Source organism: Leopardus geoffroyi, chromosome C2 (assembly GCF_018350155.1).
Source record: "Leopardus geoffroyi isolate Oge1 chromosome C2, O.geoffroyi_Oge1_pat1.0, whole genome shotgun sequence".
Taxonomy (NCBI): Eukaryota; Metazoa; Chordata; class Mammalia; order Carnivora; family Felidae; genus Leopardus; species Leopardus geoffroyi.
Genome location: NC_059333.1, coordinates 153,673,644 through 153,687,798, shown reverse-complemented (window position 1 = coordinate 153,687,798; position 14,155 = coordinate 153,673,644). Strand labels below are relative to the sequence as shown.

The 14,155-nt window shown below is 46.4% G+C and overlaps 1 pseudogene; it reads right to left on the bottom strand.

Annotated features, from left to right (window-relative positions):
- Positions 1–5,187: 5,187 nt before the first annotated feature.
- LOC123610425 lies at positions 5,188–7,168 on the bottom strand (annotated as a pseudogene).
- Positions 7,169–14,155: the final 6,987 nt, after the last annotated feature.

The window sequence follows — 14,155 nt, the reverse complement described above, 5'->3', positions numbered from 1 at the left end:
CCATAAAGGGGAAGCCATTATCACATTCATTTTTCATGAAGTGTCGTAACAGGAATCGTGGATTCAGCAAGTGAAGCTGACAGTCATATTAATAATGCATGTTAAGTACAACTGATAGGCACTCTTGTCATCTGAACGTCACTCAGAGTGTTAGACCGAAGAGGCATCCATGCCTGGTCATGCGCGACAGCCCTTCTGGCGAGACTGGTAACAAAGGGACCAGAGGCGGATCTTTGGTTTTCAGCTTAAGTGAGTGGTTCTTCGGCATTAATGAGCAGGAAAACCATCTGAGGGTGACCGTAACTCAGTAGGTCTCTGTCTCACCCTGCCTTCCCTCCTGGTGGATCACACAATACCTTAGGCCTGGGAATCTGCATATTACCAAGCCCTCTAAATGATCTCCACATAGGTGGTTCACAGAACACATTGTAGGAGAAGTTGGCCTAAAGAAACCTGTAACCGATACTGTGGTTGTCTCGCTAACATCCATTTTATCCAGTCCCCAGCCCGTACACACTGATGCTATCTTGTGTTTGGTGCCCACCCTTCTCTGCTCATGTGCTTCAGGAGAGGCTGGCCACAGACCCACAGGCTGGTCCTGACTGGTCTAGCAATCATGGGTTTCCCATTCCCCTTCTCAGGGATTGGTTTAGACATGGCCGTGTGATACAGTTCCGACCAATAAAAATTGAGGAGAAAGCTGCAGGTTTGTGGGAAAGAATGTCTTGCTCCTAATAAGAGATGGGCTGGAGGGGCCCTTGGTGGCTCCGTGGATTAAGCCTCCGACTTCAGTTCAGGTCATGATCTCATGGCTCGTGGGTTCGAGCCCCCCATCGGGCTCTGTGCTGACAGCTCAGAGCCTGGAGCCTGCTTCGGATTCTGTGTCTCCTTCTCTCTCGGCCCCTCTCCCACTCGTGGTCTCTCTCTCTCTCTCTCTCTCTCTCTCTCAAAAGTAAATAAACATAAAAAAAAAAAAGACACACTGGGGAAGATGGTGTTTCGTTTTCTGGACGTGGCTGTGTCCAGATGTGGAGGCTGGCAGTGGGATAGCCACCTTGTGACAACGAGAGGGAGGCTAGTCCAAAGGTGAAGGCTGCCCACCAGGGTGACAGGGCAGCAAGATGTCATTTAGTCACGGAATTGTCCGGAGATGTCTTATCCTTGGACTTCCCAGGTGTCTCCTTGCTGTTTAGCCAGATGAGTTAGAGATTCTTTTCTATTTTCTGCTAAAAACGTTCTGACTGGTACTGACTTCATACGTGCGCTTTTGATGCAGGGTTTAAGCTTTCTGTGATCTACTCTTGGGTAATTGTAACATAAGGTCTCAGTGGGTTCCCTAGAAGCAGATTCTGAGATAGGAGTTCAAGGGTACGTGATTTATTGAGGTTGTGATCTCAGGACAAGCCAGTAAAGGAGGGAGTGAGATTGGATAGGAAAAGGGAAGAGGCAAGGAAGGGTGTGGTCTCGGGTAAAGTCTTGGCCTGATCCATGAGAGGCCCTAGATCTGCATAATCTTATAAGGTAACTACCACCTCTGTGCAGCCATTTACATTTAAGTTAATTAAAAGGGATTAAAATTTAAACTTAGGTTCCTTAGTCTTGGGGTACTTGGCTGGCTCAGTCAGGCAGCACATGGTTGTAAGTTCGAGTCCCATGTTGAGTGTAGAGATTACTTAAAAATAAAATATTAGATGGGGCGCCTGGGTGGCGCAGTCGGTTAAGCGTCCGACTTCAGCCAGGTCACGATCTCGCGGTCCGTGAGTTCGAGCCCCGCGTCGGGCTCTGGGCTGATGGCTCAGAGCCTGGAGCCTGTTTCCGATTCTGTGTCTCCCTCTCTCTCTGCCCCTCCCCCGTTCATGCTCTGTCCCTCTCTGTCCCAAAACTAAATAAACGTTGAAAAAAAAAATAAAAAAAAATATTAGAAAAAAAAAGAAATTAAGTTCCTCTGTCTCATGCCAAGTGCTCAGTAGCCACGTGGGAGCTAGTGCCTCCCATATTAACAGAGCAGAGAGAGGCATTTCCATCATCACAGAAAATTCCGCTGGATGGCTCTGTGAAGAGTAAGTTATAACACAACACACAGTTGCCCTGCCTTGATGTTTTGCACTGCAGTGTTGGTCGATCATTGCCGGCCTACGGGGAGTGGCGACAAAATCCTCCCAGGGAGACCCAGGGCGGTGGCTCCTATCGGCCGAGGGCAATTCCCCAGGAGAGAGCACGGAAAGTCCCAGCACCCACAGCAGCTCCAGACCGGCCACTAAATAAAGGGGCCTAACTGAACTGCCTACAGTGACTACTACCCTGGTGGCAGGCAGGCGTGAGCTGGGAAGCAATGTTTTTGGCACAGTCGTTAGGCCCCACCCCTCCCCCTGCTGATCCAGAGTCTGGGAGTCCACGGTCTTCTGGGATTGCTGCTAGGGAACACCTTTGGTCCCTACCCATCCCCGGCTCGGCTGTGTACCAACTCCGGAGATGTTCAGTTTCACGGGTTGGGGGTGGGGGAGACAATGAAGGCTCAGACAGCAGCCCCTGAGGGAGAAAGGCACACAGCCCAGTGAGTAAGGCCTAGATAAAGTGCCCGAATGTCCAAGAGGCCTGGTGACTCTGCACAGAACGTGGAGCTGTGCCAGAACTGTCTCATGTGGCCTCTGTGCCCAAGTAGAAAGAAAGTGAGGGTGTAAATTCTTGTCAAGGGGTCATCATGCTCCTATAACACGCTCTCCTGTGTTTTACGTCCATCTACTCCTATGACGCCAACTTTGTAATGCCGCCCTCCAGAAAGAGGCTAGAATATGATTCAGTCTCCTCTTGCATGGTGTATCAAAATATTTTGGTTTTTTTCATACGTTATTACTGCTGCTTTAGAAACATTTCTTTTATCCCCACAGTTTGTGATGGAAAGTGACACATCTCTACCTTCCTCCTCAGTTTCCTTGATCAGGGGTTAATTCTTGTCTGGGGGGAAAGTCCTCAGATAACACAAGCATGTGATATCACTCTCCTTGACTTCCCGACAGCTGCTGCCAAAGTGGCTGGTCTAGCTCAGGTCAGGTCTCCACGGCCCCGAGGACCTGCTCCGTCACTGGTTTGGTCCCCAGGGCAGAGTGGCCGTGGTGGGCGTTGGTGCAGGAGGAAGTGGTGTGAGCCTAAGTCATGGTCGCCCCTGAGCAGGAAACTAAGGAGCTTCTCATTCAGATTCTTCTCGTTGGGTCAAAGACAGAATCCCAAGGCCAGAAGATCCTGGCGGTGTTCTTCGTATGGCCTCTCAGGGCACACCAGCCCCACTTCCAACTGTGGGCACTGCAACTCTGTCTGAGGGCTGTTCTCTGGCCACCGAAGCCCATTTGGCTCACCTGAGTAGGCTCTGGGTGTCCAGGAATTACTATGCCTCCCCTCACCCCACCCCCATCCCCCACCGGCCTTCAACCAATGATTAGTGGAAGTTAGTGTGTAAATACCAAAGCTCCTCATCCCTTGGGTGGGATAGCCTAGCACGGGTCTACCATGGCTCCTGGTGCCCCATCGTGATTGAGCTCCAGTTGTCCCCATGGTAGGTGGCTTGATAATGTCCAAGCTCCCCTTTGGCTGTCTTTCCAATACTGTCTCACTTCCTCTCTTACTGGTGTTTTTTTAGGTTCCAAATGAACTACTTGCACTTGAGTCGTGGTCTCAGCATCTGCTTCTGGGGGTGGGGGGAGGCATGAAGATCCTAGCTACAGTCCACCCTCCCGGTTGTCACTGGGGACGGCTGCCCGACCGGAGCCCTAGGACCATCATCAGGGCTCGGAGGCTGGAGTAGAATGCCTTGCCTCCAGCTCTGCCGAATAGTTTAATTCTGCAGCGAAGGTTATTAACAAGTGTATGAGGCATACAATGTGCCACTGGCTCCCTCTTACTCTTATCAATTATATGGCTGATACTTTGTTCCCCAAGTCCTGTTGTTGATTTCTCAGTTGGCTCAGAACTCGAAAGGAGAGTAGGAGGTTTATTAATCGAGTCTCCCGAAAGTGTTGCAATAAGCCCGGTAGAAAGATAGCAAGTCAGGATGAGCAAAATCCTGGTAGACGGGTCAGAGGGTGGCTGGATGCTGGCCACTGGCCTGAGGGGAGGAGCAAATCGACAGTCCACAGAGGAGGAGGCAGAATGAGGTAGTAGGCAGCATACCGGAATCAGAATTGAGGACCAGGGACGAGGCAAATGCCAAACAATCAGAATGCTTGGGGGTGCCGGGGATGTGATCCTACTGATGAGACCAGAGTTCACTTATCAGAACTGTATCACTGCAACCAGAGTGAGTGACATCACCCGTCTTGATGCCTAACTTATGGGGCCAGAACGAGTCAGATGCCTCCTCTATCAGGCTATGATTGGGCGTGGGGGCGGGAGGCTGGGCTGCAGCTGTGGCCAGAGGAGAAACCACGATTCAGGAAACAGGCTGGTACTGATCCATCCTGCAGCCAAACATTTCATAGCCCGGCACATAATAGGCAATCAATAATTATTCTTGAGTGAATGAATAAGGTTATAATGGCCCATGTGGCAGATATAGCGCCATCGTTATAAACTAACACATTTTGGTTTATGTCTCTATCTTGAGATACCGGTGCTATGCGCACGCACTTGCTTCTGAACGATGTCTGCTCTGGGTGTGTTGAGGAAACAGTCTCAGAGCCTGCAGGACTGAGAGTTTTGCTAAATTCAGCAAGGTGAGTAAGTGTCACCCCGGGAGGTCTCCGGGACAACAACCTGCTCCACATGGAATTTATGCCTGTCCCTGATTGAACTTCTACGTTGAGGACTTAACTGTGAGATACAGCGTATAGTTTTCAAACTTACCTTCACAATGTCATTATGAAGTCATTGTCAGATAAGATCTATAGTCTCCATTCCATAACTAGAAAAGTCCAGGCATGTATTGGGTAGGTCAGTGTTTTCCGAGACTTCTTTTCCAGAATGTGAGTCCCTGGAATATCCAGGAAAAGGGGGTTTGTAGTCGATTAGGATTAGGAAACCTCTGATTGATTGACGATGCATGTTCACATTAGCATATCAATATAGTACACGAAAGGTTCAGAATGTGAGTCCCTGGAATATCCAGGAAAAGGGGGTTTGTAGTCGATTAGGATTAGGAAACCTCTGATTGATTGACGATGCATGTTCACATTAGCATATCAATATAGTACACGAAAGGTTCTGAAAGAAACCACACTCAAGAAACCTATATGAACTGAGATCTTTTTAACATTGATCAAAAGGATATTGCAAAGTTATTGGATGCTAAACCTCCTACTTCTGCATCCATTTCCTCTTGTTCTGTTCTGTTTTCACAAATGATCTCTTACCACATAAAACCTATCCCTTCATCTATGCCTAGCATCTTATCTCCACCACCCCCCCCCCCCCCCCATCTCAGGAATCTTATTTTTTTGCTGCAAGAAAACCTCTATTGTTTCCATTTGGTCCAGGGCTTGGGAGAGGGCTCCAGGGTGGTTAAAAATCTTCTCTGTAGCTGCAGAGAGAGGCTCAGGCAGAAGTCCTGACACCAGGGAGAATGCCAAAGGGTCCCTTTAAGGGCCATTGAGCCCTCTAAGCTCCTAGTTGTGTTTGCAAGTGAGCCTTCTAGAAGAGATACTCGCCCAGCCCAGCCTGGGGGCTGGCCACCCTGTGGAGGTGAGTTAAGTGGTTGACCATCTCTTTGATGAGTTTCACCTCTTCATCTAGGAAGTCGTTCTCTGGGAAGTCACAGAGATGGGGGTCTGCAAGGGCAGAACCCAGGGCATGCAGATCCAAAAGGGCCTGATTCAGTTTCTCCTCCAGGATCATGGTGGCTTCCCTGGCAACGAGGGTTTTACCCCTGCTCATCCTGGGACAGCTTCCACATATCCTGGAAGAGGGCAGAGCCCATGCACTTGTGCCTCTTGGTGGCCGGCTCCAGGAATAAGTTGCCCATGCGTTCCAAAACCACATCATTGGGTCAAAATAGAAGCTCAGAGAGAGAGAGGTAAATACGGGGGAGGCCACAGATGCGTGTTGACCGGACAGTTGGCAGTGGCCTCCAACTTGGTGGAATAATTCTGGCAAATCCGGGGGTTGATGGTTGATTGGCAATAAGTCTATGCGTGTGCGTGCACGTGCACACACACGCACACACACGCACACAACGGTGTCTGCTGATCCTGGAGTTAAAGTGTGGCTGAGACAACGGCACGGCCGGAAGAGAGGCTGGAGGGTGGTTGGAGGTTGGAAGAAGGCGTGTCCCTGGGTCCCATCCAAAGACTTGAAGCAAGAGAGAGATCTGGGGGACCCCCAGGTTGTACTACCTTTTCTATCCCTTTATCTCTTTCTGGACCGACACCTTCTCCCTCCTGGATCCTTGCCATCAGCATTTACACAAACTCAAGAGCCTAGATCCTTGCTTTTTTCCCCATGTGGTCAACATCACCTAGGAGTCTGCTACAAACGCGGAATCTCAAGCTCCACCCCAGCCTGCTGATTATCTGCAGTTTAACAAAATCCCCACGAGATCTGTGTGCACATCAGCATGCTCTAAACCACAACCAAGTTCCTCTGGTAAAAATGCAAATCCCATCTTATCTAACCTCCACCCAAAACACCCTGCTCCTGGACTCTCTTCTCTCCTACTCTCCTTCCCTTCCACAACTGCCGATTTCCTAAAATGTGTTTGCCAAAGACCCTCTCTGGTGAACACCGGGCGGTCATTGGTCCCGCCTTTGTGACAGCACCTGACTCCCTTGCCCTGTGAATGTGCACTATGTGAGAGAACCCAAGCAGGTTCTGTGCTGTCAGCATAGAGCCCAACCTGGGGCTTGCTCTCACGAACCAGGAGATTACCACTTGACCCGACATCAAGAGTCGGGTGCTTAACCAACTGAGCCACCCAGGTGCCCCAGAAATGGCATTCTCGGAGCGTACCAGTCCTTCTCCAGTTTGTTCTCAGCGCTGCTCTGCACTCTTGATATTGCAAAGGGCTGACCCTGGAATGATAGTTCCCAGGCTGGTGGGCAGTGGTGGCAGATTGAGGGTGGGAGGGGAGGAGTGTCTCCATCGAGGCGACACCACTTTTGCGGTTCTGGTCCCGCTCCTGGACTCTCTTAACACCGCCTCCTGTCCTTGCTGATCTCTCTGCTGCCTGTCTGTTCTCTGGCATTTTGATTTTTTTCAACACTTATATAACTAGTTTCCCACACCCGATATGGGCTATGCTTTCCTGAGTGGACCCTGACTGATACACGGAAGTATCAGAAAATGGGCATTGGGGCAAAACATTTGAGAAACAGGCAAATTCTACTTGACTCGATAGGCAACCCTGAAGTCCAGGCACACTAGGACAAGTAACGGAGACCAGGAGGCAATGACAGCGTATTTGTGTCACAAGCTCTTACCTAGTGTCCCTCCAATAGCACCTTCCTTGAAAGCTAATGTCTTCCATCTAGAGGTTGTGGGGAAGTTTCATGTAGGGAAAAGGGCAGGTTACGGAGGACAATCCACCTGCCTCCGCAAGAGTGACTCTGGTTGTTAAGTCCCAGATAAATCACTGCTTGTGTTAGTTGGCTGGGGTGGAGGTCAGAGGAGTTGTCCGGCAACAGAAACTTCATCTTGGAGCAGGTTGGCGACAACTGCCTTTGGCTGCGTGTATCACCTGTCTGGGTTGGGCCAGCTGCTGAGTTGTCACAGTTGGTGGTTGGGGCCTATTGTCAAGTGTCAATATTTTCACAGTCATCCCACATTGCTGAGCTACAGCTCACCCTGGCATCCGCCCCGTGGCCCTGGAGGACAGGCAATTCTTTCATACGTAATGGGGATAGATACAAGAGAGACTGTCTTTTTCTCCCAAACACTGTTCAAGTAGAACGCCAGTGGACTCTGAATAATGCCCTTTCAAAAGGGAAGAATAGAATTCTAGAATCACATACTCCTGGGACAGTTAGAGATGGCTGTTTGCCGAGTATGATTTCTGCAGGAAGATTCTGTAATGAAACGTAAGCCTCCAAGTCTGAAATAAATACAGTGTGTATATTCAGAATATTGCATGTTTGTATATGTACATTATCATCCTTCAAGTACCCCATGATCAAGATGACAATTATACTGTGCCTGGGAATATAGACAGAGCTAAGGCTGAGAGTACAGGGCACACATAAGGACACTCATCACTAAGGTGATGTTCTTCTGGAGGTTGAACCAAGAACTGCCAGGTGTTTTGTGGGGTTTTTTTTAGTTTGTTTTTTTTTTAACGCTTATTTATTTCAGGGAGAGAGAAACAGAGACAGAGTGTGAGCTGGTGAAGGGCAGAGAGATAGGGAGACACAGAAAATCAGAAGCAGGTTCCAGGCTCTGAGGTGTCAGCCCTGAGCCCCATGTGGGGCTCGAACTCACAAACCATGAGATCATGACCTGAGCTGAAGTCGGATGCTTAACTGACTGAGCCACCAGCCGCCCCGAACTGCCATGCCAGTCTTTGGGCACACCCCTTGGGGGAGCCACTGAACAGGTGCGTGGTCTGGGGTGAGAGCACTCTGTGGGAAGAAATGCCTCTTTACTTTTGGAAGCTAAAGACACAGCGTGGCCCGAAGGTGGGGGTGGGCAGAGCTTTTGGCTGAGACTAGAGGCCTTGATACTTGCAGCTGCCTAGTTGCCTTCGTGGGTAATAATCACTGTCATTGGTTTGGGTTTTTTGGTATTTTTTTTTTTTTATGTGTCTTCTGAGGAGTATTTTGGAATACCTATGTATTTACAAATATATATGCATATCATGTTGAACCAGAGGAGATTACCATTTTGGGGGTTAAAAAATCAGCAATTTTATAAGATTCAACATAACATGTATGTATACAGGAACACAATCTTTTTTAATGTTTATTTTTGAGAGAGAGAGAGAGAGAGAGAGAGAGACAGAGCATGAGCAGGGGAGGGGCAGAGGGAGACACAGAACCCGACGCGGGCTCCAGGCTCTGAGCTGTCAGCACAGAGACCGACGCGGGGCTCGAACTCACACACCGTGAGATCATGACCTGAGCCGAAACCAAGAGAAGGACCCTTAACCGACTGAGCCGCCCAGGTGCCCCTATGAATACAATTTTTAATCACACGAAAGGCAGCATGCTGTATAAACTGTAGTGCGCTTTGATTTTGCACTTTGCAAACAGACTCCATCAGAAAACAAGTATTTCAAGCATATCCATGTAATTACTGCCAACAGCAAAGACACAGTACTACCTGAAGGTACCTAGGATCTCCACTCAAACTTCCTCTCCTTGTTGCAATGTCTTTCCCACACCCAAGGCAATATGCTCCTTGACCTTCAATGCCATAGTTTAGTTTTGCCTCCATGAACTCACGTAGCATACGTTCTTTGGCTTGTCTTCTTTTACTCAACATGACATAAGATTCATGTGATGACTCCCGAGCAATGCACTGCACACTATTTCATTATATTATAGCATTTTTTGACATGCAGTATTAAGGAAAAATTTTTACGTAGATTGATAAATTCAACGTTGTTTATTAACAATGGTTTCTGGGTTTGTATTATACTTAGAAAGGCTTTTACCACTCCAAGATTATAAAATAAACCCTCCCACATTTTCTTCTTGTGCTTTAATAATTTCATTTTTCAGGTTTGAGGAATGAGGCCAACTTTTTTTTTTTTTTTTTTTTTTTGCTTCAGGTGCTGACTTATCATCTGATTCTTGATTTCAGCTTCAGGTCGTGGTCTCGTGGTTTGTGAGATCGAGACCCACATCTGGCTCAGTGCTGATGGTGCAGAGCCTGCTAGGGATTCTCTCTCTCCCTCTTTCTCTGTCCCTCCCTTGAATTCTGCGTGTGTGTGTGTCTCAAAATAAATAAACCTAAAAAAAGACACCGACAAAATGCTTCTTTAATCCTCATAGGAAATTTATGGTGGCTATACGTACACGTCTTCATTTTGCAGATGCAAAAACTAAAACAGAGAAGTGAAGTAACTTGCCCCCATCACAGAATAATAAGTGGCAGAACCGGGATTTGAACCCAGTCAGTTGAGTTTAATGTCTGTGTGCTCATCCATTAATCTACTCAGCCTTCCCACATGGGAGGAACCTACCAACACAGTATCTTGACTATGGGGCAAGGGCTCTCCCTCTTTTCACTGTAACACAAACACAACATGCAAATGTTTTCAAGAGTGACTTTGTTTACTTAAGAGCCTGATTATCAAGCAGTTACTTAGGAGCAAAGAATTTGACACTTCTCACCTTTATCCCCTCCACCCTTCTCTTTGTTACCAAGAGGCTTCATTCTTCAAATTGGATTTTTTTTTTTTCTCAGCCCGGTGTTGGGTTTTCCCTTCAAGAGATCCTTCTCCTTACATTGTTGCCATCAGCTGTGTAAACTGTTCTAGGACATGTCGTGCAAACGGTCGTAAAACTGTTGAAGATTAAATTGAACTGCTTTGAAAAATTGAGCAGGGTGTGTCTCAGAGAAGAGAAGGAAGTGTTAAACATAGGACAGCGGGAGACCAGGACAAAGGGCAAGAAGGCCTGAGGTCACTTTCCAGTTCTGTCACCGAGATCATATGACTTTAGGAGAGTAACTTGTGCTTTTCTTTGTGTCTATTTGTCAAACGGGGGCAATAGCAATGACAGCGTAACCCTTCACTTTTCCCCAGTTTACTTCCTTTCTACCTCTAATAGGAATTAAATTAAAAACAAGGGTACCCCCCCCCCAAAAAAAAAAAGTTATTTGAAAAAAAGACCAGAGGTGGAAAAGTAGGCTAAAGTCCTGGGAGAGTCCTAGTCCAAGTTTAGACAAAGCTATGGAGACCTTTCTTTCCTGGGAGGCTTTCCAACTGTTTTGTAACTGTAATTTACATAGATATACAATGTTCTTTTGCAGATGTAAATAGTAAAAACGTAACATGTTTCCAAGTGTTCTCAAGAAGTGTATTACAACAGTGTAATGAGGGAGCTCCTGGGTGGCTCCGTGGGTTAGGTGGCTGACTCTTGATTTCAGCTCAGGTCATGATCCCAGGGCCATGGGACCAAGTCCATGCTTGGGATTTTCTCTCTCTCCCTCTCTCTCTGCCCCTCCCCTCCTTGTTCTCACTCTCTCTCAATAAATAAATAAACATTTAAAACAAACAAACAAAAGACAGTGTAATGAAATACTGCAATCTGCTCAGATCTGTTTCTTGCCACAGTCAAATGGTGTGAATGTACATACACATATACATATGTATCCCCCCTGCTCCATACAGATCTGGTATGTGGAGAACAACATCACTTTCACATTCGAGGATAGTGCTCCGAATGTACCAAATAAAATACTTCTTGGGGCGCCTAGGTGCTCGGTCGGTTAAGTGTCTGACTCTTGATTTCTGCTTAAGTCATGATCTCATGGTTCATGGGACTGAACCCTGACATCCCCCTCTCTCTGCCCCTCTCCCCCAACTCTCAAAATAAATAAATAAGCTTTTAAAAAATAATAAAATATTTCGCTTCTTACAACTGAGAACATTTATTTTAGTGAGCTTTAGAGCCATGAGAGCTCTGGGTTCAAATGCTGCCTCTACTGTGTCCAGGCTGTGTTACTTTGGGTGAGATTCTTTACCTCTCTGAGCCTTAGGTTTTTTATTTAAAAAAATTTTTTTAATTATTATTTTGAGAGAGAGAGAGCAAGCAGGGGAGAGTGGCAGAAGGAGAGATTCTTAAGCAGTCTCCATGGGACTGGATCCCATGATCCCAGGATCATGACCTGAGCTGAAACCAAGAGTCAGACACTCAACTGACTGAGCCGCCCAGCTGCCCTTAATTTTTATTTTAAAGGTTTCATGTAGCGAAGTTCAGTGTTTGGAGTGTATAGGTTCTTGGGGTCTTTGAGGAGCGTGCAAAGCTGTGTATTGACTGCCGTAGTTACGATAAGGACTGTTTCATCATCCCATAGATTCCCTGCCTTTCCCTACAACCACCCCTCCCCCTTCTCAACTCCGAGCAAATACCGATCTGTTCTCTTTCCCTTCAGTTTTGTTTTTCCAGAATGTCATATAAACGGAACCATATATACGTATGGCATCTTTGGAGTCTGACTTCTTTCACTTAGCAAAACTTACTTGAGGTCCATTCAGGTCGTTGTGGGTACCAATAATTGGTTTTTTATATGTCAGGGTACTATTCCATGGTATGGATGTGCCACAATTTGTTCACCCATTCACCGGCTGAGAAGCATCTGGGTTTTGACAATTTGTGTCTTCGAGGAATATGGCCATTTTTCTACATTGTTGAATTTGTTGGCCTACGCTTGTCTGTGATATTCCCTCATACCATCTGTAGAATTTAATTCCTGATATTGATAACTAGTTTTTTTCTTTCTCTGAATGAATCTTACTAGGGGCTCATCACTTTTATTCACCTTCTCTAGGAACTAAATTTTAGCTTTGTTGGCTTTTCTCTGTTGTGTCTCTGATTTCTATTTCACTGATTTTTCTTCTCTCTTATCTTTATTGTGTGATGCCTTCTACTTACTTTGGCCTTAATTTTCTCGTCTTCTTTCTAACTTCTTAAGGCAAAGTCTTAGATGATTGATTTTCAAGGTTTTTCTTTTCTTTCTTTTTTTAATGTTTGACTATTTATTTTGAGAGAAAGAGCGTGCAGGGGAGGGGCAGAGAGAGAGGGAGAGAGAGAATCCTAAGCGGGCTTCATTCTGTCAGTGCAGACCCCACCGTGGGGCTCAGCCCCACAAGTGTGAGATCATGACCTGAGCCAAGGTCAAGAGTTGGATGCTTACCTGACGGAGCCACCCAGGCGTCCCAACCATTTTCTTTTCTAATACAGACATGCGATATTATAAGTTTCCTTCTAAGCACTGTTTTAACTGCACCTCACAAATTTAGATATGTTCTATTTTTGTTTCCGTTCATTTGAAACATTTTCTGATGTCCCTTGTGCTTTGTTTTTTGACCCATCACTCATTTGGAAGTCAGCTGCCTAATTTCAAAACATTTGGGGGATTTTCTAGATTTGTTTTTGTTATTGATTTCTAATTTAACTCCTTTGTGGTCGGAGAATACGCTATGTGATATTAATCCTTTGAAATTTATTGAGACTTGTATTATGAATTAGCATATGGTCTATCTTGGTGAACGTGCCGTTCCACGTGTACTCGAAAAGAGTACAGCTGTTGGTTGTAGTTTTCCAAAAAGATCAATTAGGCAAAGTTAGCTGACCCAAATCCTCTGTATCCTTACCTACTTTTTTTGTCTACTTGTTTTATCAAGGACTAAGAGAGGTATCTTAAAATCTCTAACTACAGCTGGAGATTTAAAAATTTGTCCCTTCAAGGGTGCCTGGATGGCTCAGTTGGTTGAGTGTCCAACTCTTGGTTTCAGCTTAGGTCATGATCTCATGGTTCATGAGTTTGAGACCTGCCTCGGGTTTTCTGCTGTCAACACAGAGGCGGCTTCAGGTCCTCTGTCTCCCTTTCTCTGCCCCTCCCCCACTTGGTGTGCGTGTGTTCGTTCTCTTTCTTTCTCTCTCTCTCAAAAATAAATTAAAAAAAAATCGTCCTTTCATTTCAGTTGGTTTTTGCTTCATTTTTAAAAAATGTTTCTTTATTTTGAGAGAGAGCATATGTGCGAGCAGGGGAGGGGCAGAGAGAGAGAGAGAGAGAGGGAGGGAGAGAGAGAGAGAGAGGGAGGGAGAGAGAATCATAACCAGGCTTCATTCTGTCAGCGCAGAGCCCAATGTGGGGCTTGATCTCATGAACCCATGAGATCATGACCTGAGCCAAAACCGAGAGTCAGACACTTAACCATCTGAGCCACCCAGGTGTCCCTCCAGCTTCATGATTTTGAAACTATGTTACTGTGTAGATGCACATTTAGGATTATGTCTTCTTGATGAGTTGACCTTTTTGTTATTTTGAAATGCTCTTTTTTTTTTTTTGGTAATACTCCTTGTCCTGAAGTCTACTTTATCTGGTATTAATATAGTCATACCAGTTTTCCTCCAGTTCAGGTTTGCACAGTATCCTGGATTCCCTAGTGCATTGTTCAGATGTGCTGTTGGAACTGAGGCATTTATTTCCCCAGCAGCTAATAGTGTGGCTACAGGTGGCTCACACCTGTCTGAATTGTCCTTCTCTTTCCCCTCTAACAACTTCT